General features: G+C 38.3%; 1 long non-coding RNA gene across 2 annotated transcripts in view; it reads right to left on the reverse strand.

Annotated features, from left to right (window-relative positions):
• Positions 1 to 10,503: 10,503 nt before the first annotated feature.
• Positions 10,504 to 27,481, reverse strand: part of LOC135775314 (uncharacterized) — a 50,865-nt gene continuing 33,887 nt past the window's right edge. Inside the window, exon 3 of one of the 2 annotated variants that reach the window (XR_010543856.2) lies at positions 10,504 to 10,963. This is a non-coding gene — a long non-coding RNA (uncharacterized lncRNA). Of the gene's footprint in view, positions 10,964 to 23,395; positions 23,731 to 27,481 lie in introns of those variants that run through there. The other variant, XR_010543857.2, reaches the window with a different exon arrangement.

Here is a 27,481-nt window from a genome sequence, read left to right on the forward strand (position 1 = left end):
AGTTCATGTTAGCTAATGCATGAACTAAATTACTAATAAATACAACCTTATTGTAATGTGTTATCATGTTTGTGTGTGTATCAGGTCACTGTAGCCTATGGTTCAGTACAAACATGGAAGTGGGAAGAGTTTGTATACAGTAGAGGACTACAGAATTCCCTCTGTTGATTCTGGAGATAGCAGCCAAATTGAACAACAATAGGGCATTGGAGGAAAAGAGCCAAACAATAGCTAAAGCTCCATAAACCGTGGCCTTGATGAGATTAAAAATAAAAGGGTTTGTTTGTGAACTGGGTGTGTTCAGGTGTCAACAGAAAATCATTCAGCTGAACACAGAGGAAGATTAAAAAGATAAAGAGTTACTTAACCTCAAAACATTTCCAATTTCTCCACAGAACACCAGTGCTAACGGTTCTTTTGCTCAAAGGTGGTTCCACACTCATCCCAAGGAAATGCGTTGGTTTGTTTATTTCTTAACGCAATTCCAACATCTATAGCTAAATTCATGCAGAGATAGGTTAATCTATGCACAAGTCAATCTATACACAAGTTGAACTACACACAAGTTGGGGAAGGACAATTGACGCTGCTATGTCGCGGGGCTAAGTACAGAAGTGAAATGAAATTGAGCGGAAGTACGAAGTCTGACGTAGTCAGGCTAGTAAAAGTCAAGCTAATAAAAAAACTAATCTTAAAGTTATATAAAAGTAAAAGTAGTTTTCTTGAAAACTATTGTGTGAGTTTACTGCATCAGATTGAAAATGCAACTGTGGGGAAGACTGGAACACTAAATATAAAGTTTAACTTAATCAAGTTTCGTATCTGCATACGGTAAAAGCCAGAGGCTCTTATTTTTCTGCGATCTGTATATGGTAGATTATTGCTTGGTTTATACTTGAAACCTGTTTAGCCTACCAACATCTATCTTATTGCACGTATTTGCAATGTGATAACAACTTAAGCACAATTTCCATAGCTCTAACTAGATCTACTGTGAATATTTTGTTTTCTGTGTCCTGACCTGAAGACATCCGGATCACTCCAGCATCATATTACTTTCACGTTAAAGCGTGGCAATATAATTATTCCATATGAATTATACCATGCAATATCTCTCCCAGTAAATGATTGGGGAAGCAAAATGAGCTCCTTGAGGTAATTAAAGCCTTCCGCTTAAGAAGCGTTAGATAAATTAGTCAAAGTTAAAGATTGTCTTTCATTTTAGAGTGTATCACTTTGCAAAACCCTTCACAGCATATCACGGGAAGGTGAGAGTTGAGGAAGGCAATTGACTGGACCGACTGTGTCTGCTTCAGTTTTAACATTAAGATACTCTGTTCGGTTTTAGCATTAACACAGAGTTATTATTCTGTTGCCTCGGTGCTACAAATGTTAACTAACCGAGAGCGGAGCTCCGACTGCAAATGTATGTGGCCATTTGGCTTTCCTGCGAGAGATTAAATGCAAATCATCCTCGAAAACCCTCAGAAGAATGTGTAAAGTGAAGTTGGGCATCCCTCGGGAGAGTCAGACACAGACATTAAACAAGACGGTAATATTGCTTGAAATGAGCAGCAGAACACACATTCGAATCATCGTGAAAGTGTTAAGAGTTTAAATGGGAGTTTTTTTCCTGAGTGGGCGAGAGTGGAAAAGGAAGACTGTTTTTAATATATCTGTTCAGCTTGAGAGGTCATAGTGGCATGTTTGGCTGTGTCGAACATATTATCATCTAAATCAGCGTTTATGTGTAATGGCATGGTTCCACGTTTATAAAAAATACATTTTGAGGGCCATTTCACTGTGGTTCAGACCTGTATACACAAGGCTTTTAAATGTACACATCTGGTGCAACTGGAATTTCTTGCTTTCACTTCACTACTTTATTACGTTTATCAATTCATCTCACATTACTTACATAAATTTAGATTTCTCAATCTAGTCCAGTTTATAAAAAATGGCATGTTTACATACAGTACTGTGCAAAAGTTTTAGGGCACCATGCTACCATAAGATTTGTTGTTTTTGCAATGTTATAGAGATCATATAATTATTTCTCAGTCTCTTTATTAGAATACAACCAGTGTGTATGTAGTATTAAAAACAATGTAAAAGTAAGCTGAAGTGTCAAGTATTTAGGGTAAACTCCCCTTCCACTTGAGCAATAGCATGCAGCTGCAGGATCTCTTAAACCTAAATTAAATTAAATCCTAATTTCTAATTCTAATCAAATGACTTCAGGACTTTAGTCTCCTCAAAAAAGCTCAAGATGTGTTTTGTGCCAAGAGAGGTCACTCAAAATAAAAACTAGTGCCTGAAGAAGACATTTAGTTCTGAAAATTGTTTTGTTTTTAATTTTGTGTACATTTTTACTGTATTTTCTGTTTGTATCTTAAAAAAGAGTAACAATAAATATGCATGGTAGGGGTGTAACGGTACACAAAAATCAAGGTTCGGTGCGTACCTTGGTTTTGAAGCCACGGTTCGGTTCATTTTCGGTAGTGTAAGGGAAAAAATGCAAACATTAAACTGCAGGTTGTTTATTACTATAAACAATTTGTTTACACTTTTTTAAACACTTTTTTTTAATATAATAAATAAAATATATATAAAATAAAAAAGAATAATAAATAAAATACTGTTGCAAAGTTCTCCACTAAATAACATACTTTTTACTTTATTTTAACAGTAGGTAAATATTTTCTTAACTCTTTCGCCGCCATTGACGAGATATCTCGTCAATCAAGAGAAAACGCTTCCCTGCCAATGATGAGTATTTCCGTCTTTCCGCAATACCGCTATTATCCACCAGGTGGCGCCCTTCCGCAACTTTTTGAACCCGGAAGTATTGCCCTATGGCAAGCGGCTGCATGTCCGTGTCTGTTTTAAAGATCGCTCTGAATGGGAACTCTATGAAAAGTCCGTCACAAAAATGGAATTATCTCTGCTTTTTGCTCAAAATGTGGTGTTTTTGCAGAAACCTACCCATATTCAAAAGCTGATTACAAAAGAACTACTGAAGGTAGGATGAAACGTTTTTTTTTTTTTTTTTTGGAAAGCAGAGGGTCTGTTCTTTCATTTGGTATATTGTATGTTTATATATTTAAAGAAGAACATTTTCTGGAAGGCATTAAACTTTTGTGAAAATCATGAAAAATTACTAAAACCTTGCACTAAACTAACAAATTAAATTCCTGAATACATTTATGAACTATTAGCCTCCATTTTTGCGGCCAAATTTTTTTCCTGTTTTGATTTATTTTGGATTTTTTTAAGTCACAGTATTGAATTGGTTATGTACCATGTCTGTATAAATATTAACTGCTCTGTGTGTAACTGCATAGCAAGCAACATGATGATATACTTATTATACACTTATATTGAGATTAGTGAGTTGCATACATAGCCATGTTTTATCTTTTGCACATTTCTCCTAATCTTTGCTTGTGTCGCCAATGTAAGCTATGACTTAAACTAACGAACCCATTCGCAGCTGAGTAACAGCTGAGTAAGCCCGGGATACAGCTCTTCTCTGACCCGGGCAGATTAACTGATCAATCGCATAGTGAAAATGATATGATTGACGTGAGGTGCAGATGAAAAATCTGATCACGCATTCCGTTATTCTCGCGTTCACGGAAAGCGCGGCTCATGATTGCATAGCAACGAAAGACGCGCAACCTCTCACCTATTTTTGAAAGAACAAAACAGCGTGTTTACCCGCGTTTAACACGCAATACATAAACATTTACATCAACAATCAAACAAATATACAACTAAGTAAATAAAAATCTTTCTGCGGGCCGAATTATGTTATATGTTTGACAGAAGACTGGACTCGGAGACTTCCACCACTTAATATGTTCATGTGGAAGATATTAGCATCAAAATTGACCAATGTTCCACACACCAAAGGCGGGACACCGCTTTACTCGCTCTAGATTACTAGGAGGATTTAACTTCATGTAATGCGAATTTTTCGCTCGAGTTGAATATTTTTAACTTGGGCGAAGACACGTTTGAGGCGAACAGCGTGTGTTTTCGCAGGCAATGCCCTGCCCATATCGCGAAATTCGCATCGCCCCACGCGAGGACACATCTTATCGCGTCTTTGCATTGACTTTGAATGTAATCTACTCGCACAAATCGTTGAACTCGCATCTGGTGTGAACCCACAGTAAGACTTTGCACGGTACTATATGTGCACAAATTGTTCAAGGATGTTATCATCTGTGAAAATCCAGCTAAAGTCACTTTTGTAATTTACTGACTAATGTGTATATAAACTTAGTATCTTTAATATTGAATGAATAAGGCCATGTCAAAGATTGAAATCATAGTGAAACAAATAATTGAAATCAAACTTTGATACTCCTAATTTCTTAGTATTATCCTGGTTTTTACAGATAGGGTCACATATGGTAATTCCATGGTACTCTTGTGGTGACTAGTATTCTTTAGAGTTTCATGCACTGTAAAAATAGTCATTTTTAACTTACTATTATTTTATTTTTATGTTTTCAATTGTTTGTAGCGGCGCTTTTCAAAAACCCAGCAGCTGCTCTCACCCCTAAGCTCCGAGATTTACATTTTTTTTAAACTTTTGGGTAAAACGTTCAGTTCATCAATGTCACTTCTCACTCAGCCATCCAATCGCAGTGGAGAAGGGAAGGGACAAATATCACAACAACCAACCAGCGCATCTTTCAACGACTGATAAACAAAGCAAAAAAAGCTGGCAAGCGTCTTCATTCGGCGTCCGCCTGGCCCTTTCAGCCACGTTTAAATGCTTTGGTGTGCACGCCCCCTTATAAAATATAGTTGAAATATGTCAACTTCAAGTTGTAGCAACTCACCTCTTGTCAATAAGTTGAAATGACTTGTAAATCTGAGTTGATTAAACAAAAAATTTTAAGGCAGCAAAGATTTTTTTACAGTGTGTAAATACCATTCAGGGCGCCCAAGGTACTCTAGAAAGTACCATGCATGGGTAAAACAAGTATGGAACTACCACATGTCTAAACAAGACGTTTTTTTTTTTTTTTTGGAAATGCATCATCATTTTGAACATATCCCTGTAACAGACTGTTAGTCAAAAACATCTATTTGACAACTGACTGCTCCAAAATCTCTGTCGCCATAGTAACAAGCAAACCCTCTTAACATCTTTAAACTTTGGGTTCTCGGTGCAGAGGAAGGTGATCCCTCTCACTGCGTTTTCAAAGGACACGTGATGAATCTCCGTTCATCTTCCCTGTTTTGTTCCTCCCCTTGTACTCATTTATCTGGTGGGGAGAAAGAAGAAGCTGTCGCCATTCAGCCACCATTAATTTTTCATGAAAATATCAATTATGTCCTGTAATAGAAAGCTTGCACACGTCGCCCAGGAGGGACCAGCCATCCTCCATGCAATCATCCCAATTTTGGCCTTGTGCTCCGCTTATACCCTTCATCCCCAGCTCCACCCACCCCGAGAGCCATAGTCTCTTAATTAGTCACCACGAGGAGAAGAGGCTCTATTACAACCAGTGATGAATCATAATCTCTCATAATTGGCCCTCCAGTCCCCCAGGGGGTGCCCTGCTACTGTCTACCCAGCTGGAGGAGCCCATCCCACCACGGCACGCAAGTGCAGCCAAACTTTTTTCTGCAAAGCTTCCATTAATAATGCTGAACCTCAGCTCATACTAATAGGTTCATATTAATCATTGTTTGGCTGATGCGGCTCTGTAATTGAGAGCCGCCTTAAGAAGATTAATTCGGTGTAATATTCATCACAGAGGGGAAGAGAGTTATTGGTATTCATTTTAATAGTGATGTTGCCACAGCAATTTTACTAAGGCGGGTATAATCTTTACGAAAGTGGTCTCGGATATTAAAAACAGCTTATTTAGCATTCTATATGACTAGTGTTATTCAGCATAAACAGTTTATAATTTTTTATGTAGGGTGTGAAATTGACGTTGTGATGATTGTGATGGCTCTAAAGAACAAGTTACATTAGATTTACAAAACAAATTAAGGGTTTTTATTTCATTTATAATGACAGTGTGAAAGACCTAAAGGTGCATTGTGTAATGATCTCTTGCCAGAAATGCAATATAATATACATAATTATATTATCAGTGGTGTATAAAGACCTTACAAAATGAACTGTATTGTTTTTATTACATTAGAATGAGATGTTTTTATCTGTGTGCACCGTGGGTGCCACTACATGGAAGTCGCCATTTTGTGCCACCATGTTTCTACAGTAGCCCTAATTGGACAAACTTTTCTATAGAGTGTGTTTTGTCACTACCTTGTCTCAGACAAAGACATGTTTGTCCTGTGGCGGCTACTGTAGCTTCTCTTTGCGCTTCGAAAGGGAGGGGTGAGCTGCGGACCGAGCCGTTTGTTGCATTTCACTGCTCACTGCTAGATGCCGGTAAAATCTAAACAGTGGACATTTAAAAGCTAAACAACCACTTTATTGCCAAAAAAACTTGATATGCATTTTAGAAAAGTTGGTAACACTTTACTTGAAGGGGTGTTCATAAGACTGACATGACACATGCTATGAACATGAAGGAGATTTTATGCACGTTTATGACAACTATCGTGTCATACGTTCAATTATGTCATTTTTTATGCAAAGATGACATTGTTTGAGATCAGTGTTGTTTTTGGCAGCCCTTTTAGTTTTAGTCTTAGTCTTTTGGACGAAAATGCTTTTTAGTTTTAGTCACATTTTAGTCACTTATTAACTTGATAGTTTTAGTCGAGTTTTAGTCGACGAAAATACAAAAAGGCTTTAGTCACGTTTTAGTGGACGAAAACGCACAAAGGTTTTAGTCAAGTTTAAGTCAATTTTAGTAGAAAAGAATTCTTTAACAAATTAATTTAGGTTAAAAAGTGCCTTGCATTGTTATTTAAATACACCACAAAAGTATTGGAAATGGGCTTAGGTTTGGCAAGTAGATATATGTAAAACCATGAAATGTGTCACAAGCCGAATGTCGAGTAAAATTGAATGTATATGATATGTTAACAGCGTGACTTGTTAGTTACCTTTAAAAAAATATTAGCGTGATGAGCCTTCAGGTGCCGCTTGAGGTTGGTGGTATTCTTCCCACCTAGTTTGTGGCCACATTTACCGTTATCTCCCAATATGCATTCCGTTTTTCTTTTTGATGGATTATACTGATAGAATGTCCATAAATCATCTCGTCGTTTCCGTTTATTGGTGTCACCGTCACGGTCCTTCGAACTCACCACAGCCACAGGTGTGTTGTTGTTGTTGTTTGAAATCTGGTGCGCGTGCGCGGCATGGCGGTAGCCGGGTGGTGGGCGTGAGTGAGACTGTTGCTGCGTCCCAAACCGCATACTTCCATACTATATAGTAGGCAAAAAGCACTACTTCTCGAACTCTTTGCCTACTATATAGTATGGAAGTAGGTGGTTTGGGACGCAGCGAGAGTTGACCCAAAACAAGGATAGGAAGCGGCAGCATTGCTGATACTTTTTAGCTAAAAACAGACAGATTTCACGCAAAATAGGCAGAAATGACATGCATTGTAAACGTCAGACTTAGAATCATTTTTGTTCCGTCTCGTCTCGTCAACGAAAACTCGAAAGCGTCTCGTCATGTTTTCGTCACCTTAGAAACATTTTTAGCTAGTCATCGTCGCGTTAGCGTCATAAAAAATAGGTGCGTCAACTAAATAATTTTGTTGTCGTCATCGTTGCCGAAAACAACACTGTTTGAGATGTCTTTGTTATGAAAACTTGACATTAACCAATACATCATAACTTGTCATGACAACTTGGCATTACCAAGACAACATAACTGACCACTTTTTACCAGTGATACAAATATAATTTGTCAATAAAATGTCATTTAGTTTTAATATTCTGTCATATAGCTTTATAACAACGTCATGAATATTTTTCTTGACCTCAACTACAGTGGTACAAATATAATTTGTCATTAAAAATGTCATTAAGTGTTAAAACTCCGTCAAATAGTTTTATTCAGTTCATAATGTTTTTTTTTTTCAAATTTCCTCCATGTGTTTAACAAATAAAATAATTTCTTCAATAATAATTATAATAGTAATAATTAAAATTGATTAAATTATATTTTATTGCATTTGGAGACAGATTCACCTAAAATTAAATGAAAACAGTACTATAATGGGTTAAGCCATGCAGCGCTGGGTCCATATTGCTGCAAAGGTAATTACATTAATTTAAATTGATGAAATATTTTGTTAGTTTTTTCTTCTATGTCAGAAAATTTCAGAACCCTCTGTGTGAGGAAGAACAAGTTCTGTTAATTGTCAGTTTTTGATGGTATTTAAAATTATTTGACAGTATTAACACTTAATGACATTTAAATGACAGTTTAATGTAATGTTAACCCATAAAGCTGTGTAGTTTCTTAAGTTTGATAATTATTCTGCTATGTCATGTTTATGACTGATTTATAACAAGTTATGATCTAATGAAATAAAATCTCAACTTCATACTGAACCATTTAGCCTGCATGCGACATTTCAAAAATCATTTTTCCCACAATGCCACGCTGCCTCTCCTCAAACACATTCAAATCGCAGCACCACAGGGCCAATACAATAAAGCTCAATGGCTGGTGCATAATAAATCCCCCTATTCTGAAATCTAGCAATGCAACCAAATATTCATTCTTTCTCCCTGTCCATTCGTACAGTATAATGCCAACAGAGCCAAGAAAATATTACCACTATAAAATTCTGCATCCGCGTGCATGACATTGAAGCTTTGTAATTAGGAACACAGAAGAAACATTCGTCATAGGGTAAGAATAAAATAATGTCTCTGTTTTGCAGTTGATGAGATATGCTTCTTATTAAAGCCACTGAACACAGAACAATAAAGAAACACAATGAAAGAACAGGATTACTGGAGTTTCTTTGCTTGTGTTTTCTTTCTATCTAGCACTAGGTGTCTGACTGCTATTGACCAGAGTTTATTAACTTCTGAAATAACATCAGGTAAAACCCGGGATTTATCTTCCTTTGCAGATTTTGTTACTGCAATACGGTGAATTCTCTAATCAGATTCTGTAATAAAACTAGCTAACAGTTTCCATTGCATGAGAAATAGTTCAATAAATTTAAAGGGGAGATTTCACAATACTTTTAAAAGATGTAAAATACATCTTAGGTGTCTCCAGAGTACATACGTAAATTTCTAGCTCAAAATACCATCTAGATAATTTATTATAGTATGTTAAAATTGTCACTTTACAGGGGTGAGCAACAATTTGCTGTTTTTGGTGTGCCCTTTAAAATGCAAATGAGTGATATCTGCACTAAATGGCAGTGTTGTGGTTGGATAGTGCAGATTAAGGGGCGGTATTATCCCTTTCTGACATCACAGGGGGAGCCAAATTTTAAATACCTATTTTTTCACATGCTTGCAGACAATGGTTTACCAAAACTTAGTTACTTGGTTGATCTGTAACACATTTTCTAGGTTGATAGAAGCACTGGGGACCCAATTATAGCACTTAAATACGGAAAAAGTCAGATTTTCATGATATGTCCCCTTTAAGAATGTACTTTTACTGACAAACGGCTTCTTCCATATCTGAATTCAAAATGAGGCTTATAACTTTCCTTTTTAATTGTGCTTTTAATTGATCCTGAAGTGTTTTTTTATGTTTTTATGTTTTATTACTGTATTATTTTACTAGTCATGGCTATCTTGCCTTTTAACTTGAGTTGTTATGTGTTTTAAGTCTATGTCTTTACTGTATGCCTGACTATGTACTTTTTTAAAGCGCTTAACAAATAAACTGAACTTGAACAAACCAATACCAGAAACCAAAAGGTATAAAGAAACCAAAACGAACCATAAAGATTTCTTTTGCTTTTACAATGATAATACCATGGTATTTTTTTAGCGTATGGATACACCGATATCTCAGCCTACAATATAATCTGTATTGGCTATTTTTCGCACTATCGGACATTGGATGATTAGGGCAGATTATATCCTGGCAACCAAAAGGATAAAACTCATGCTGATTATTTTGAATTGTGTGCCCTGAAATTTGTACCATCTGAATTTTTAGGATTTCAGACACAATCATTTGAAACAAGGCGTTAAAAGCAAAACCATCTGTATCTATCAGTATCAGCAGATTTTAAGTAATCACATTTCGGTATTGGAATAGAAATTTTGTATTGGTGCACGTGCACCCCTATTTTAGTGATGATTTAAACCATACTTAAAAAGTATTATTTCAGATCTTAGAATATATCAAAATACATGGTTTTACAATATGATACCATCATGGTACCATGGTACCACCAAAATACTTTTGTAAGTTTGAGGTAGGAATTAAACTAGAAAATGCACTTCCGGATGAACCGCAAAAGGAATTAAATTAAAGTATGTACTTTTACTGTCAGACCAATACCACAAACCAGAAGATATCATGGTTTTGCTGTGATTTCTTTTGCATGTACCATGATAATGCCAGAGTATTATTTTAGTGTATATATCGGCCTACAGTAGAATGGCTAGCAGCAGATAAAAGCCAATTAAACATATGTTATATTGCTATAGCTAGCAATGTAATGTAACTGCAAATTCAAATGTAAACAGTTTCAGACACAACATCAATATAACCATGTATCTTTGCATTAGGGATGCAAAGAAATGCATTGCATCTACATCCATCAGTGAATGTGAGGACTGCACTGACCTCAAGTAGAGGAGCACAGATGGACGGATTGATCCTGGACCCTGGAAACGGGATCATTTACCTCCCACTGCTAACTGCTGATAGTAATGAGCGATGAATTCCCGCTTTCAAATTCTGCTGATTAAGCCATCCATGGTGTTTCGGAGGCAATGAATGTGACCGGAGATGATCACTCATGACCGCCTTCCTCTAGCTGACAGCCGCTTGACTCAATGTCTCCACATACATCTGTTAAAGAAACAAAACATATTTTAAAATAAAGACATGCATTTGTATACTGTACAGTATGTAGGGGCACTTGTTTGGAGCTACAGTACATTATGTACCACATACACACCACCGAAAAAGTTTAGGATACTAAAATGTTTCATATGATCTCGAAAAACCAGAAATCTAATTTTGTGCCAACATAAACTTACACACATGCACACACAGATATAAATATATGTATGCAAACACCTATACCCATATCAAGTTCCTACTTTGTATGTACTTGAGTCTATGAGATGAGAGACAAGCTATTTGATTGAGTTTGCTTTCCAGTGGACCAGAGGGTCTGTCGTTAATTTGAATGAGAAACAGAAATTTGGATAAATTTATCTCCCTGTCATCTCCAATCCTCCCTGGCACAACGTTCTGCCCCTCTGCACAGGCGGTGGGGGAAAATAAAACAACAACGGTTATTAATGAGCTGTTGTGCCAAGTGAGTGCATGCATACATTTCCTGATAGCAAATCCACTTCCTTAATGGCATACACAATTACCTCAAAAGACATTAATGTACTGAATGTGAACATGTAGTCTCACTTTAACGTTCCTAAAGCTAGCACGAGTCTCATATTTGAAAATATGACCACTAACCCAACATTTTTCAAAATGTCTTCATAGAAGGATGTTTGTGAGCGAAAATCAGGGTTGAGCTAATTGCTCTTACGCAGCTCTTAAAGTGTGACAAAATATACATTAATCTGACTGATGAGAGTTCATTAATCAAGATCAGCATCTAAACCCATTTTCCTCTTTAAGGAAACATGCAAATGGCATCTAATTTAAATATGCACCACAAAGCAAAAATAAATGATCTTATTTTTCTAGCAAATGCGTAAAGAATGGCCGGTGATCACGGTTCTAAATTGAGACACCAGCCAAGAGCCCAAACCATATGTGGTTTAACAATATGAGCACCTTAATCCACCTTAAGCTAGAAGTATAGTCTTGTTTTAAGCATATTTGAGGGTCCGTATACAGTGCATGTGCAGATTTTTGTAACCACTTGCACTTTTTGGGTAAGGTTGGAGATGCATTGCATTTTGTCTCAATGTGCAAAGAATCAAACGTCTGTGTACACATACGTGTCACATATGAAAGTCTCCCACTCAGCCCGAACAAATATTAGCAGAGCTAAATAATAATAATAGCAAATACAGTGGGATTTGCTTTAGTCTCATATGTAGCATGAGGCTAAATTGACTACAAAGGTTTAAGATTAAATTTTTAGTGCCTTTAGAAACAACAGCCTCTGAGAGTTCGGCTGTTCAATGTGACGTTCAAGTATAGTTTTGTAGATTTTGGCCATCGGTTCAAAGGTCAGAAAAGTAATGACAAACATTATTGGGCACTTAAATCACCAGAACAAGCACCCATCTCAGTTAAAATCATAATGTAATCCCTAAACCTCAGTGCTCGACTTGCCGATGCAGAATAATAAGAGGTCTCCAATAGTGGATCATACTGCGGACCCCTGCTGGACCACTTTAGTTGGCGCTCTCTGTTTTGCGAAGTCCAGCAAAGGCATTTAGAAAATAATTCTGAAGGACAATGGTTGCCATTAATTTACTTATTTACCGAGCAGGAGAAGCTAATCAAATTCTGCCACAGCTCTTCGTCCTTCATGCTCTTAAATTAACCTCTCAATTGCCCTTTCTGTAAAGGAAGAAACGCTGATATGCAGCTGGATTCCTGAAGGCGTCGCTCTACTGAGGAATACACAACAAAGTGTGATTTCACCTGATGACTTCAGCTAAAAGTCGGCAGTCAGATGAATGCTAATTGACTGCAACTACAGTCCAGTGCTATGTTTCTGGGATAAAATTAACATGCAAACACACACAAAAGAAAAAAGTCCCTAGAATTTCCTGCATGCTGTTCAACGTAATCCTCTATTGATTAAGACAAAACTCAATGACACCTGATGGACAAGAACATAAAAGAACTGAACCACACAGGGCGGAAACTGCATCCTTACAACAAGACCTCCATGATCTGCAACCAGCATCAATGATAGATAGACAGATAGACAGGCAGACAGAAAGACACTGTAAATACATTTTGTTGATAGATACTGTGAATTGATGGATGGATGGATACTGTAGATAGACAGACAGACAGACAGATACAATACACCGATATATCCTGTAGATAGATACTGTAGATACTGTGAATGGATGGATGGATAGACACTGTAGATAGACAGACAGACAGACAGACAGACAGACAGACAGACACTGTTCATGGATAGATACTTTAAATAGATACTGCAGATACTGTGAATGGATGGATGGATATACACTACAAATAAACAGACAGACAGGCAGACAAACAAAAATCAAACAAACAGACAGACAGACAGACAGACAGACAGATACTGTTCATGGATAGATACTGTAGATAGATACTGTAGATACTGTGAATGGATAGATGGATAGACACGTCGGATAGACAGACAAACAAAAAACAAACAGACAGACAGACAAATAGACAGACAGAAAAAAAAGACAGACAGATACTTTTAATGTATAGATGGATGGATACTGTAGATAGACAGACTGACAGACAGAGATATACTGTAGACAGACAGACGGACAGACAGATACTGTTCATGGATAGATACTGTAGATAGATACTGTAGAGACTGTGAATGGATGGATGGATAGACATGTCAGACAGACAGACAGACAAACAAAAAACAAACAGACAGACAGACAGACAGACAGACAGACACTGTTCATAGATATATACTGTAGATAGATACTGTAGATACTGTGAATGGATGGATAGACACTACAGACAGACAGACAGATACTTTGAATGGATAGATGGGTGGATACTGTAGATAGACAGACTGACAGACAGAGAGATACTGTAGACAGACAGACGGACAGACAGATACTGGTCATGGATAGATACTGTGGAAAGATACTGTTGATACTGTGAATGGATGGATGGATAGATACTACAGACAGACAGACAGATACTGTTCATGGATAGATACTGTAGATAGATACTGTAGAGACTGTGAATGGATGGATGGATAAACATGTCAGACAGACAGACAGACAAACAAAAAACAAACAAACAGACAGACAGACAGACACTGTTCATAGATATATACTGTAGATAGATACTGTAGATACTGTGAATGGATAGATAGACACTACAGACAGAAAGACAGATACTTTGAATGGATAGATGGGTGGATACTGTAGATAGACAGACTGACAGACAGAGAGATACTGTAGACAGACAGACGGACAGACAGATACTGGTCATGGATAGATACTGTGGAAAGATACTGTTGATACTGTGAATGGATGGATGGATAGATACTACAGACAGACAGACAGATACTGTTCATGGATAGATACTGTAGATACTGTGAATGGATGGATGGATACTGTAGATAGACAGACTGACAGATACTGTGGACAGACAGACAGACAGATACTGTTCATGGATAGATACTGTAGATAGATACTGTAGATACTGTGAATGGATGGATGGATGGATGGATACTGTAGATACTGTGAATTGATGGATGGATGGATGGATGGATGGATGGATACTACAGATAGACAGACTGACAGACAGACATATACTGTAGACAGATACTGTAGATACTGTGAATTAATGGATGGATGGACACTGTAGATAGACAGAAAGGCAGACAGATACTGTTCATGGATAGATAATGTAAATAGATACTGTAGATACTGTGAATGGATGGATGGATAGACACTGTAGACAGACTGACAGACAGACAGACAGATACTGTAGACAGACAGACAGACACTGTATATAGAAACTGTAGATACTGTGAATTAATGGATGGATGGACACTGTAGATAGACAGACAGACAGATACTGTTCATGGATAGATAATGTAGATAGATACTGTAGATACTGTGAATGGATGGATGGAAGAATGGATGGAAACTGTAGATGGACAGACTGACAGACACTGTAGATAGATAATGTAGATATTGTGAATGGATGGATGGATAGACACTGTAGACAGACTGACAGAGAGACAGACAGATAGATACTGTAGACAGACACTGTAGATAGATACTGTAGGTACTGTGAATGGATGGATGGATAGACACTGTAGATAGATAGACAGACAGACAAACAGACAGACAGACAGATACTGTTCATGGATAGATACTGTAGATAGATACTGTGAGTGGATGGATGGATAGTGTAGATAAACAGACTGACAGACAGACAGATACTGTAGACGGCAGACACTGTAGATACTGTAAATGAATGGATGGATGGATGGACACTGTGGACAGACAGACAGACAGACAGACAGATAGAGAGAGAGATCAGTGGAAAATAGATGGGAAATTGAGGTGCATTTGCAGCATTAGACAGTACAGGTACACATAGTGCACACAGTACTCTTTGAACAAGCCCAAAAATGTAACAGGTGTACAACGTGCAACTGATATCCTAAAATTCAGCAGAACAGATCAGAAAATGTTTAAGTGGCATTGTGTGCACCAAGATTAAAAATCCAAGGAGCTCCACCAAACTCCAGAAACATGAAAGGCACCACATATAACATTTATTTAAAACTCCTCCTGTGTGTCAGCCCCGCTCTGTCAACCTCAGACTACAGAAGCTTCTATGAGACCCGATGCCCAGGAACATCAGAGAACTGAACCTCTTTCTCTAACACAGGCTGAGAGAAACAGTCAGGGTGAAAATTGCATCCTCACAACCCCCTGCTAACTGCATTTTCATATTTTCCACCCCTTATCATAGTCTTTGAAAAGCAGGAGCGAGGCCAGAGTAAGACTTTGCAGATGGTCGTTTGATGCCTTCACAACAGAGTTCCTCAGTTACGAAATAGAAAAAGTCTTCGGATCAGCATCAGGTGTCCTAGGACCAATTCTGGAAGACCGCTGTAGATGGACGGAGGACCCCTGATGTTTTGGTTGAGACATAAAGTAAGGAATCCCACCCCACTGTTTCTTTGATATCCATAGACTGTCAGAAGCACAGGGCATATTAGTTCTCATGGGATGCATATTTTATCCTCTCCAAAACAGGATTTGAAAAAAGCCTCAATGCTAGAACTTTGCATTTGATAACCTGACTGGGGTTGTTATCTTGGCAACCGCGGTTGCCTCCAATTCAGCCTTTGGGGTATCATCGTTTCTCACAAACAAGACCTCCGTGATCTGTAACCAAAGACTCCATGGCTTGTTAATCAAACATTAGTGATCAAGCAAAAGTTTTGCTTCTGACCTATAGACATTCGCCTTGCTACTGTAACACAAATGGCATAAAAAACCATAACAGTGTTTATCTTTTCAGAAACTGCAGGGAAAAAAGTTGGTAATTTAAATTCATTGCTGGACAGCATGTGGTGCAACTACAAGATTAAGGAAGAAGTTAACCCCTTGTTACCCACTGGATGATTGTTTCCTTTGCCCTGCTACACACTGAGTGCATTTATGTGCACAGATGTACGCTGACTATGGTTAATGAAAGGATAACGTGTAAGGTTATGTAAACACGTAAAGCAGTTCCATCTTATTGGGGAAAGCCCAAAAATGGCTTGGTGGGGGGCTAAAGCCATTTCGTGCATTCTGACTTATTAACACTATTTAAGAGTTGGATTCCTCATACTAAACATAGACAAAGTGTCAAATAAGCAGTTGGATATATTACAGAGTATTTCAGTAAAGGAAGTACAGTGGAAGTCAGAGATAGTGAGATAATGTTTTGTGTGTGTTGCTTGCTTGTGACTCGCTCTACCCCCGGTACGCCTCCAGGAGCTTGGGCTTTTTCGGAAAGAATCTGTCTTTTATAAATCTGATAAAACTAAAGACTCTTTGGATATAAGAAAGATGTAATACTACTCTATAGGTACTCAAGATTAACATGAGATAAGCAGAAACAGTGCATGTACCGTATTTTCCCGACTACAAGTCGCTCCGGAGCATAAGTCGCATCAGTCAAAAATGCGTTTTGAAGAGGAAAAAACATATACCAAGTCACACTGGACTATACGTTGAGTTTATTTAGAAAATGATTTCACAAAATCCAAGCCAAAGAACTGATATTTAATCTGGAAAAGCAAGTTATTCAACTAAACAATAGCACAGAACAGCAGGCTGAATAGATGTCGTACATGTTAAAGTTACATGAACAGTTATTTACACGATTCACAATAGCATACAGAACATACCTGAGAGGCTGAATAAGCTAAATTAACACGACAAACCAAATAAAGTTAAAAAATGTCCCAAAGTCATTCCGCATTACTAAATCCATTGAATTACATCAATACAGGAGCAGCACATAGCGGACTCTCGCAGCAGTAGACGATAATGGTTTCTCTTGGTTAATATGAAACAATTTTGACGTATAAGTCGCACCTGACTATAAGTTCCAGGACCCACCAAACTATGAAAAAAGTGTGATTTACAGTCCGGAAAATACGGTAAAGTGAGCTTAAAGACAACAACGATCGACATAAGATTTTTGCTCATTACCCCGATTTCGCGTTGCATGTAAACACCTAAACCGACTTTCTCATTTTTGTTCATGTGCACAGGTATTGAGATACAACAGTATAGCTCCAGGCAGATTTCCGCTGGCTTTTTGAATGATTAGACGCACTACAGGCAGTTATGTCACACAAAACAAACGTCAAAAAAGGAAAATACATACAGGAAAGTATAAGACAGAGAGCAATAAAGAAAAACAGGAGGAAGGAAAGAGTTGTCTTGTTCTGTATTCCTTACCCAGCCTACCCCCAGGAAGACGTTTGGCTGGCTGGGAAATGTACTTAACATGTAGGAGACGTATTTGAACTCCACCCTTATATTCTGCTTACCCCCCTTCTCCGCCAGCTCTGGGGTGAGCAGTGGTCTAGGAAAGATTAATGCATCTTCAACGGCATGCATGAAATCAAATTAGTGTTTAGTCACCCCAGGATGAACCAAGCTTGCCCCAAACAACAAACTAGAGACTCAATCACTGTAAGCCCTTCTCCTCCAAATGTAAAGGATGATGTTAATTATTTGCAAATAGATAACATTCATTTAGTTTTTTTACTATCTTCATACAAATAATATGACGGAACTGAAACGGCAACACATTCTCCTAAACAATGAGATTCATCCATGGGAATCTGAAGGCGGGTGGTATTCTAATTCTATCATCTGCTAGAGTCTCAATATCTCATATTCTCCATAATCAAATACTCAGTTATGAGGAGAGATGATGTTGTCATGCGTTTTCCATTCCCTCGTACGGACCGAGCGCACGGGCTTCAAACAACGCCTCCCTTTCTCATTTTAGAGGCGCTTAGATTACATCACAGGGAGAAGTGTGAAGGCGCTACTCATAACAATGTCACATTGCATTAAGTCTCCCGTGCCACTTGTGGGCCTCAATCAAATTTCAGCTGACTCCACCTATCTGTGACTACGATTGGATTTGCTCAGAGGCGACGGGGATTATGGCCACTTCTGCGTGTATATATATTCCACTTTCTCCAATCTAGCATTTGATCATGCGATGGAGCTCTTGGGGAATAAGCCGGTTCAGATAGCTTTGGTGTGTAATAACCTGTGGGGATTGAAGATGGAGTGAATGACAGGGCCAGAGTGTTCAAATAGGTAATATTACAGGGACAAGTCCCAAAGTGAAACACTGGAAGCAGACGATGATCCCTTTTATTGAGGGAAGTCATGCTTCCTTAGATAAAGGTCAACGGGGTCGGAAATACGTATGTGAGAATGTTCAGGTGTGTATATGTGGATGGTGTGTCTAAAAACAGCTACTGGATAAAAACTGCATTGAGAAACAACATCTGTGCTCTTTGAATTAAGGTATGGTTATTCTGGCTTTGCTTAAGGTTTACATCAATGAAACTAGGAAATGTTGTGCATTCAGATTGATTGGTTTGGAAAGTTTGGGGGGTCAACGGCAGACTTAGTGACAACCATCCTTCTCTTGTGGAAACTGGTGGTTCTATCAACTTCACATATGTGCATGCACACAGATTGTATTATTTAGATTTTGCTCAAAATCAAACTTAATCTGAGTCTGCAATTAATCCTATCAGATTAAGGGGGCGTGTACCCCAAATCATTTAAATGTGGCTAAAAACTGTGGCCGCTTACCAGCGTTTTTTCAGCTAAGCACTTTGTTTGCATTAATACTTCTGCTTTGTTTATCAGTCGTTGAACAATGTGCCGGTTTGTTGTTCTGATATTTGTCTCGCCCCTCCTTCACTGTGATTGGACGGCTGAGTGAAAAGTGACATTGAGGAGCTGAGCGTTTCACCCAAATGTAATAATTTTTAACTCTGATCGTTCAGCACTGAGTGCGAAAAAATGAAGAGTCCGTTTTTTACATTGGACGCAATTGAAAACATACAATGACCGCAGGCGTAAATGCCTTTGTGTACACGACCCCTTAATCCCACAACACAGTAGTGGAGATGAATAGCATCAGGTTCTAAGAATGCATTGTTTTAAAGGGGACATATCATGAAAATCTGACTTTTCCATGTTTAAGTGTTATAATTGGGTCCCCAGTGCTTCTATCAACCTAGAAAATGTGAATAAGGTCAACCCAGTAACTTAGTTTTGGTAAACCATTCTCTGCAAGCATGTGAAAAAATACGTAATTCAAATTTGGCTCCCCTTGTGATGTCAGAAGGGGATAATACTGCCCTTAATCTGCACTCTAACATCTAACCACCATTTGCATTTTAAAGGACACACCCAAACTGGCACATTTTTGTTTACACCTACAAAGTGCCAATTTTAACATGCAATAAAAAAATATCTATTTTTTTATTGGTATTTTGTGCTAAAATTTTTCATACGTACTCTGGAGAAACAAAATATTTATTTTACATCTTAAAAAAGTCTTATGAAATGTCCCCTTTAACACAGATATAGAAGGCTATTTTATCCAAGACAGACCACTAACATGCTGCAGTAACATGTAACACAAGACTAGCTGAAAGAAAGTAGCAAAGTAGCGTCTCTGTGACAATTACAAAGTGCTGCAGCATAGCGGTATGTATAGCTTGAGTTAGATAGAGAAAAAGCAGGTGATCAGTCTTAAGCTTGCCTGTAGAGAGTTTGCAGGTGGCAGGCTAACAAAGACAGATTAGGATCCTGAAGGTATGGCTTTAAGATGGACATCCTCAAAGATAAGATAGTTACCCCACCTGAAAGCACACGAACATGATTTAACACGGCTAATGTTTTATACCATGGGTATTCAATGGGGGTCTGGGACCCTTGGGGGTCCGTGATTGTAACACCAGGGGTCCTCCAAATTTGTCTGAATACAAAAAAATGTATTACAGGCTAATAATAATAATAAATTCAAACTTAAAGCACATAACAATCCTATAACAAAATCTATTTGTTTAACTTAAAGGAAATATTTTACTATGTTCTTACCTCAACTTAGATGAATTAATACATACCTACCTTTTTTTCAATGCATGCACTTTAAATCTTTGTACAGCGCTTCTTGAATGTGTTTGCATTTAGCCTAGCCCCATTCGTTCCTATGGCTCCAAACAAAAGTTTTATTTTGTGCCACCATACTTACTTCTGTAACTACTCATGTAACAGTCTTTAAATAGGGAAAACATGAAAGTGTTTGGTGGCTTCTAAATTCACCCCTGTTTGGATCTTAAGCAATAAATTAGGCTAGGCTAAATGCTAACACATTCACGAGGCGCTGTACAAAGATTAAGCAACGCATTAAAAAAGATAGGTATGTATTAATTCATCTAAGCTGAGGTAAGTACATAGTAAAATATTGAAAAACAGTGGTGTTATCCTTTAAAGGAGCAGTGTGTGGATTTTTAGCGGTATCTAGTGGTGAGTTGCAACCAACGACTCAGTCCAAAGCTCACCCCTCCCTTTCGAAATGCAGAGTGAAGCTACGGTAGCCCTCAAAGGACACACAAGTCATCGTCTAAGAGAATATAGTGACAAAACACGCCCTATAGAACAGTTTGTATGCTTAGGGCTACTGTAGAAACATGACGGCGACTTCCATGTAAGGGGACCCACAGTGTATGTCCAAAAAAATGGCTTATTCTAAGGTAATAAAACAATACAGTTCATTTTGTAAGGTCTTTAAATACCACTTATAATATAGTTATGTATATTAGGGCTGCACAATGTGAGGAAAAGTTGCGATGTGCGGTGAGATTGTTTAATGTTGCGATGACGATGTGAGTTGCGATAAATATTTTACATTTTTCATGTTTTAGGGGCCATTCACATGTTGCACCTAAAAACGCGTGGAAAACGCTAGACACGTAGGTTATTGTCACATGATCTGCACGCAGCGCTTGTGTCATTCTGAAAAGTTAAAATGTTTTTGAAAAGCCTGGAAAAACGAGCGCGTCGCACCACGTGCGAGTCACGACCGCGGCGCTTCCAGAGCGCACATACTGCGCGCCTACATTTGAAATAATGAACTTGAGCGCGCAATAGACGCAATATGTGAATCACCGCTTCCACAGTACCTGTGTTTGCGGCGTCATCTCTCCTAAATAATTCCATGATATAGCTGAAGTGCTATTTTCACCACAAGGTCTTCGTCTGACAACACATTTTCCTCACTCTTCTCTCCTTTCTCCGCCATCGTTTTTGTTAACAGGCACAGCGTTGCAACTGACACCACACAAATCAATCGGAGCGTAGCTGACTTGGGGGTTCCCCTGATTGGCCTAATAGCATGACCGTGTCCCAAACTGCCTACTTCCATACTATATAGTATGCAAAGAGTACGAGAAGTAGTGCTTTTCGCCTACTATATAGTATGGAAGTATGCGGTTTGGGACGCACGGCATGTCTTCAGGACTAAACGTGATAGGTCAAACGTTTTTTACATGGGCTTACCGTTTTCCCTTCATTCATCGCATCAAGGCTGTCTGTTGCGATGTGTTCATCACATGAGTTCATATCACGATGACGATGAAAATTCGATGTATCGTTCAGCCCTATTGTATATTATATTGCATTTCTTAGATCCTTCTAAATGTTACACAATGCACCTTTAAAATGTTATTTAGTATGCCAAAAATAAAAATTTTATATTTTGTAACATAACCATCACAATAAAGTATGTGTAAAAAAATAATAAGACTGGGGGTCCCTACTCCTCCTCTTTATTCATTAAAGGAACTAGGCTAATTTTCCAGCTCCCCTGGAGTTAAATATTTGACGGCAAATTTAAAGTTGCAATTTTCTAGGCCGATCTGGCTAGGTAACTCTCATTCCGACGTTATAATCAAGAAAATTTGCTGCCGTACCATGGGTGCAGCAGGCGCAATGATATTACAGAAATAGTCCTCAGCTAGGTACTGTAACTTTTAATGTAACTTAGTACCAATTATCTTATCCATGATGGTGTATGAATTCATTTTGATGTTGAATGCTAATTCTATGTCTGTTAGACACATAATGTTGAATATTATGGGTATTATCACGCCCAAAATTGGTTAAAATCAGCAGTGCTTGTAAATCCATTTAAGAAGTACCCTCTGCTTGAAGGGTGAGTAATACTTGAAATGCATGATGTTTCCTCTACTGCCAAAGCTTTTCAGAAGAGCACACATCCCTCACAGGAGGTTCTCTTCACCGTATTGACTGGGGATAAGTTTGTCACTGGATCCGGATTAAAGTCTTAGGCCTATCTGTAAAATGAAGGTGGGGGAGTATAGAAGGAAGGGCAGATGGTTTGTTTACCTGGCTGCTGTGTACTGATGGAAAGTGGTGGATGAGAGGAAAAACTATAGGACTCCTGCTCCAATGTCACCTCCAGATTGGACATCTCAGCCGAGACCGATAACACAGGCGGTGCTCTTAATTAATCATCAACGCCATATCGATGTGTCAATAAGCCCTCACTCGTCAGCTCACCGGCCACCCTGCATTTAAACGTGGTCTAATTTGGCTTCTCTAGTGATTCTTCTTGCGCCATCCAATGCCTTATGCGCTTTTACACTCCTCAGATTGTTCAGATGAAGGACAACAGCCTCTATTCCTGTCTGTAAAACAATAGCATCTTATGAAATCCAGAATAGAGAGGAAAGAGGTGTTTTTAAGTTGCAAACACTACAGGGCAGGTGTCTAGCGTGTAAATTCACAAGTACAACCAATAAAATATTACATAATAACAGCATGGGTCTGTTTACCTTTGTAACCCCGCATGTCTGCACCATGCATTTAATCCTTTTCAAAGCCTATTAAAAAAAAGACTGTGTCTGTTTGGTGCTAATACAGATCAAACGTTACCTATGTCTCTGTTCTTACCAAATGCAAATGCACTTTGCCCCCAAACCCAATGAATAAATGGACGAAACATACCGGCGGTGGTTGCATGCAGATCACCTGCCCAAAGATGTGAGCCTAATTATTATTCATGTTTACAAACTTTCATCTCCCGAGGACGGCCCAGCCTGCGACGGCGCATACGTAATGAGCAAACAGAACATGCTCGTCACGTGGACCCAGACATGCATTTATTCATGTAACCCACACACATTCACTTACAAAACACACAGCGCTTCTGGTGTCTCAAGGGACCAGGCATTTATGAAGACGCCAGTTCGATGGCATTATGGAAGCACTACAGAATCTTGGCCGCAGCTCCCCTCAGGATAACCAGTGTCCCGTCCCACTCCTGCAATGCCTGTCTCCACAAGCCTTAGGGGAAAAGCAGGAAGAGGTTTTTGCTGTCACGCTCTTTCGCTGCATCCCAGCATAGAGAGACTCACGGATTCTCAGGCCAGGTGGACGACAGCAAGCAGCCTGTTGAAACATTGTGTGTGTGTGTGTGTGTGTGTGTGTGTGTGTGTGTGTGTGTGTGTGTGTGTGTGTGTGTGTGTGTGTGTGTGTGTGTGTGTGTGTGTGTGTGTGTGCGGTGAATTATGGGAAAAGACACCGAAAACCCTAAGGTTGATACGAGTGAGAGCTTTTCCACTGGCCGCAGGTTTTCTGTGGACAATCGATTGAGTTTGCTTAAACCCTGGGGCAAACTATTTTTCTTCAGATCTGCTTTTGTGTGTGCGCGCATCTGTGCTTTTCTGTCTTAGTGAATTTGCAGGGCAAAATCTTTCATAAACCATCTTCAAATGCCTCTCATTAACTTCGTGCCACAGTGGCTATGGTTAACAGAGCTCACGCTTTGAAATGCAGCGCTGTAATTTTAAACTTAAATGTTTTATATGATTTTTAATTCACCATAGCTTCCAGCTCTTCAGCAATTACAGCAAACTGAGTACAGCAACATCAGTGGAAGTCAGTGGAAGTAAAATGTAAGAGGTAGTACGAAGTAAGTTTAGTGTGTTGTATTTGATGTATCCTTAATAATACTCACAATTACATGTAATGTAACTAAGATCGCACTGAGGTAGGGCTGCATAACGATTAATCACGACTAATCGTTTGCAGAATAAAAGTGTTTGTTTACATTATATAAGTGTTTGTACTATGTATAATAATTATGTATATATAAATACACACAGATTTATGTATAACTTTAAGAAAAATATATATGTATATGTAAGGTATTTATATTTATATATACTATTAATTATATATAAATATAAAAATGTATATACAAAAAAATATTTCTTAAATATATACATGCATGTGTGTGTATTTATACATAATTATTATACACAGTACACACACTTATATAATGTAAACAAAAACTTTTATTCTGCAAACGATTAGTCGTGATTAATCGTTATGCAGTCCTACACTGAGGTTTAAGTTTTAAAGCCAACATTGTCAACTTTGTTATGAAATAAAGAACATATGAAGCTCATATGTGACCCTGGACCACAAAACCAGTAATATTTTTTTAAATTGATTTATACATCACCTGAAAGTTGAATAAATAATAAGCTTTCCATTGATTAGGATAATACAACTATTTGAAAATCTGAAGGTGCAAAAAAACGAAATATTGAGAAAATCACATTTAAAGAAGTCCTTAGCAACTGCATCAAAATAAAGTGATAAATAAAGTGTTTATATATTTACATTAAGAAATTTCATTTCACAATCGTTATATAATATCATAATGATTTTTGGCATAAAAGAAAAATCAATAATTTTGATAGCCTATTGTTGGCTACTGCTACAAATATACCCATATATCCATGAACTTGGATGTTATGAGCATTCAAATAATTATTTTCACCCAAAAGTATGTAATTATTTTCAGGGATGAGCAGTATTTTTGATACATGTATTTCGAATACAAAATAGTATTTTGTAGGGGTGTGCATTGGTACTGCACTCTCAATTCGATTCAATTACGATTCACCAGGTAACGATTCAATTCAATTCGATTCTACAATGCATTGCAAATTTTTCATCAGTCAAGTAGTAAATTCAAGTGCAACTATTCTCAACAAAAACGGAAGCTTAGCAGCTTTAAGACAATGGGCCCTATCTTGCACCCAGCGCAATTGACTTTGTCAGTGACGCATGTATCATTCATATTTTGCACCGGCGCACAGCGGGTTTTTCCCTCCACAGACGCACGTCGGCAAACTAGGGAATAAACTTGCGCTCCCTGGTCGGTTCAGCGCAAAAAAGGAGGCGTGTACCGGCGCAAACCATCCCTGATGCTATTTTGCAGTTTCAAAAAACAATTGCGCCACTGACCAGAAAAAAACGAGTCTAAAGTCAGTGGCGCGTTGTTCATTATGCTATTTTAAGGGCGCATGATTGACCATAATGTATAGCGTGCACAACGCGCACACACTTTGCTTATCTAATCTACACAGATGCAACAGTTATTTTTGCAAATCATAAATTGTTACAATAAAAAATATTAACACATGAGATAAGGGAAATCATTGTGGTGAGCATTGTGGTGATAGTTTTTATTTATTTTGTGTGGCTGCATTAAAAAACTATCATGCAAATAACGATTAAAATATTTTCATAAGTTTGTTGTGTGGCTGTATTACGTTTATTTTATGTAAATAATAATTAAAATGTTTTCATAAGAAACCTTAATGTATGTGAACTTGATTTGTAAGTGTACTTTGGGGTTGGACTGCTTGCATTTCTTGGCTTTCAGCGGTGAGGGTGGACGCAGCGATGTCCTCTGCTGGCGTCAGGTCCTGTGTAGAGAGGCAGATCCACCTCCCGTTACACGGCGTGCCCGATTTATGCTGGCAAGCTTGGGATTCCCCCGTCTCCTGACATCATTGTAGTGCTTGCGGTGCAACGTCCTGGGGATGCCAGCTGATGAGACAATTGTGGCTATTTCCTCTCACGCCTGTTTAACCTACGCTGATTTGGGCGGGTTTCTCCTATCCCCATACAAAACAACTTCTCTGTCTTTGACTGCTCTTACAAGAACGTCGGTCTCCTCAGCTGTGAACCGCTCCTGGCGTGCGCCTGGTAAATCCGTCATAATAATAGCAACCTGCCATGGAACTTGCGCACTTGCGTTTAAAGGGAATGTTGGATGACGTTCCCTTTGGTTTATTTGACGTAACGCCCAAACCACACCTATGAATAATGAACCTACTTCAGACCAACCCCTTATTGATTTGCGCCTGGCGCAAGAGTTATTTCTCCCGCCGGGAAAATAGCAACAACTTGCACTTTGCGCTTCGCACTTGCGTTTCAGATCGTTAAAATAGGGCCCAATGACAATTATATACCTGAGATGAGAATTTTACACACAGTTTAAGTCTTGTCTAGTTTCCCATTAACTTCGTAGAATCCAAAATGTGCCCATATGTCTGCTTTCTATGGAAAAGGGTGTGTTTTTATTATCCACTCGAGGCCAAAAAATAAACAGTGACATAATCGATTATGGCACTTTGCTGCATCGATGTTAAATCGGGCATGCACGCATTGTGATACATCGCCGAATCGATTATTGTTGACACCCCTAGTATTTTGTAATTTGTATTTGATAGGGTTGATGAAAATGCCTTCGTATTTTGTTTTAAAATTTGTATTTTTGTATTTTTAAAATACTGTAAAATACTTTGTAAGACGTCTACATGATGACATCATAGAAATGCCTACTTAGAAGTTTGCCCACCGCCAGACCAGAAAATTGATCCATATGAAAGGTTAAAGAGCACCTATTGTCCAATTCACTTTTTTACAGTTCCTTTGGTGTATGGCCTGGTCCAACCAGACTCTCGTACATTCATTTAATTTGTACAGAGAGTCTGGCCACGCTCCATTGCAAAGCATTACTTCCATTAAGGAGAGTCCTCTGTTGAAGTTTAAAACTATTGGATCTGCGCAGAGCCACTCAGGATCTGCCATAGGCAATCGCTAACCTGTGGTCATGACGTATATCATGCGCCGAAACCGGCTGGAAACAACAAGTCTGAATAATCAGACCAACAAAACTTAGCAAACCTGGTTCTTGCTCCGGCTTTAACTTCTGTATATTCGGCAGTTTTGC

Source organism: Paramisgurnus dabryanus, chromosome 21, assembly GCF_030506205.2.
Source record: "Paramisgurnus dabryanus chromosome 21, PD_genome_1.1, whole genome shotgun sequence".
NCBI lineage: Eukaryota > Metazoa > Chordata > Actinopteri > Cypriniformes > Cobitidae > Paramisgurnus > Paramisgurnus dabryanus.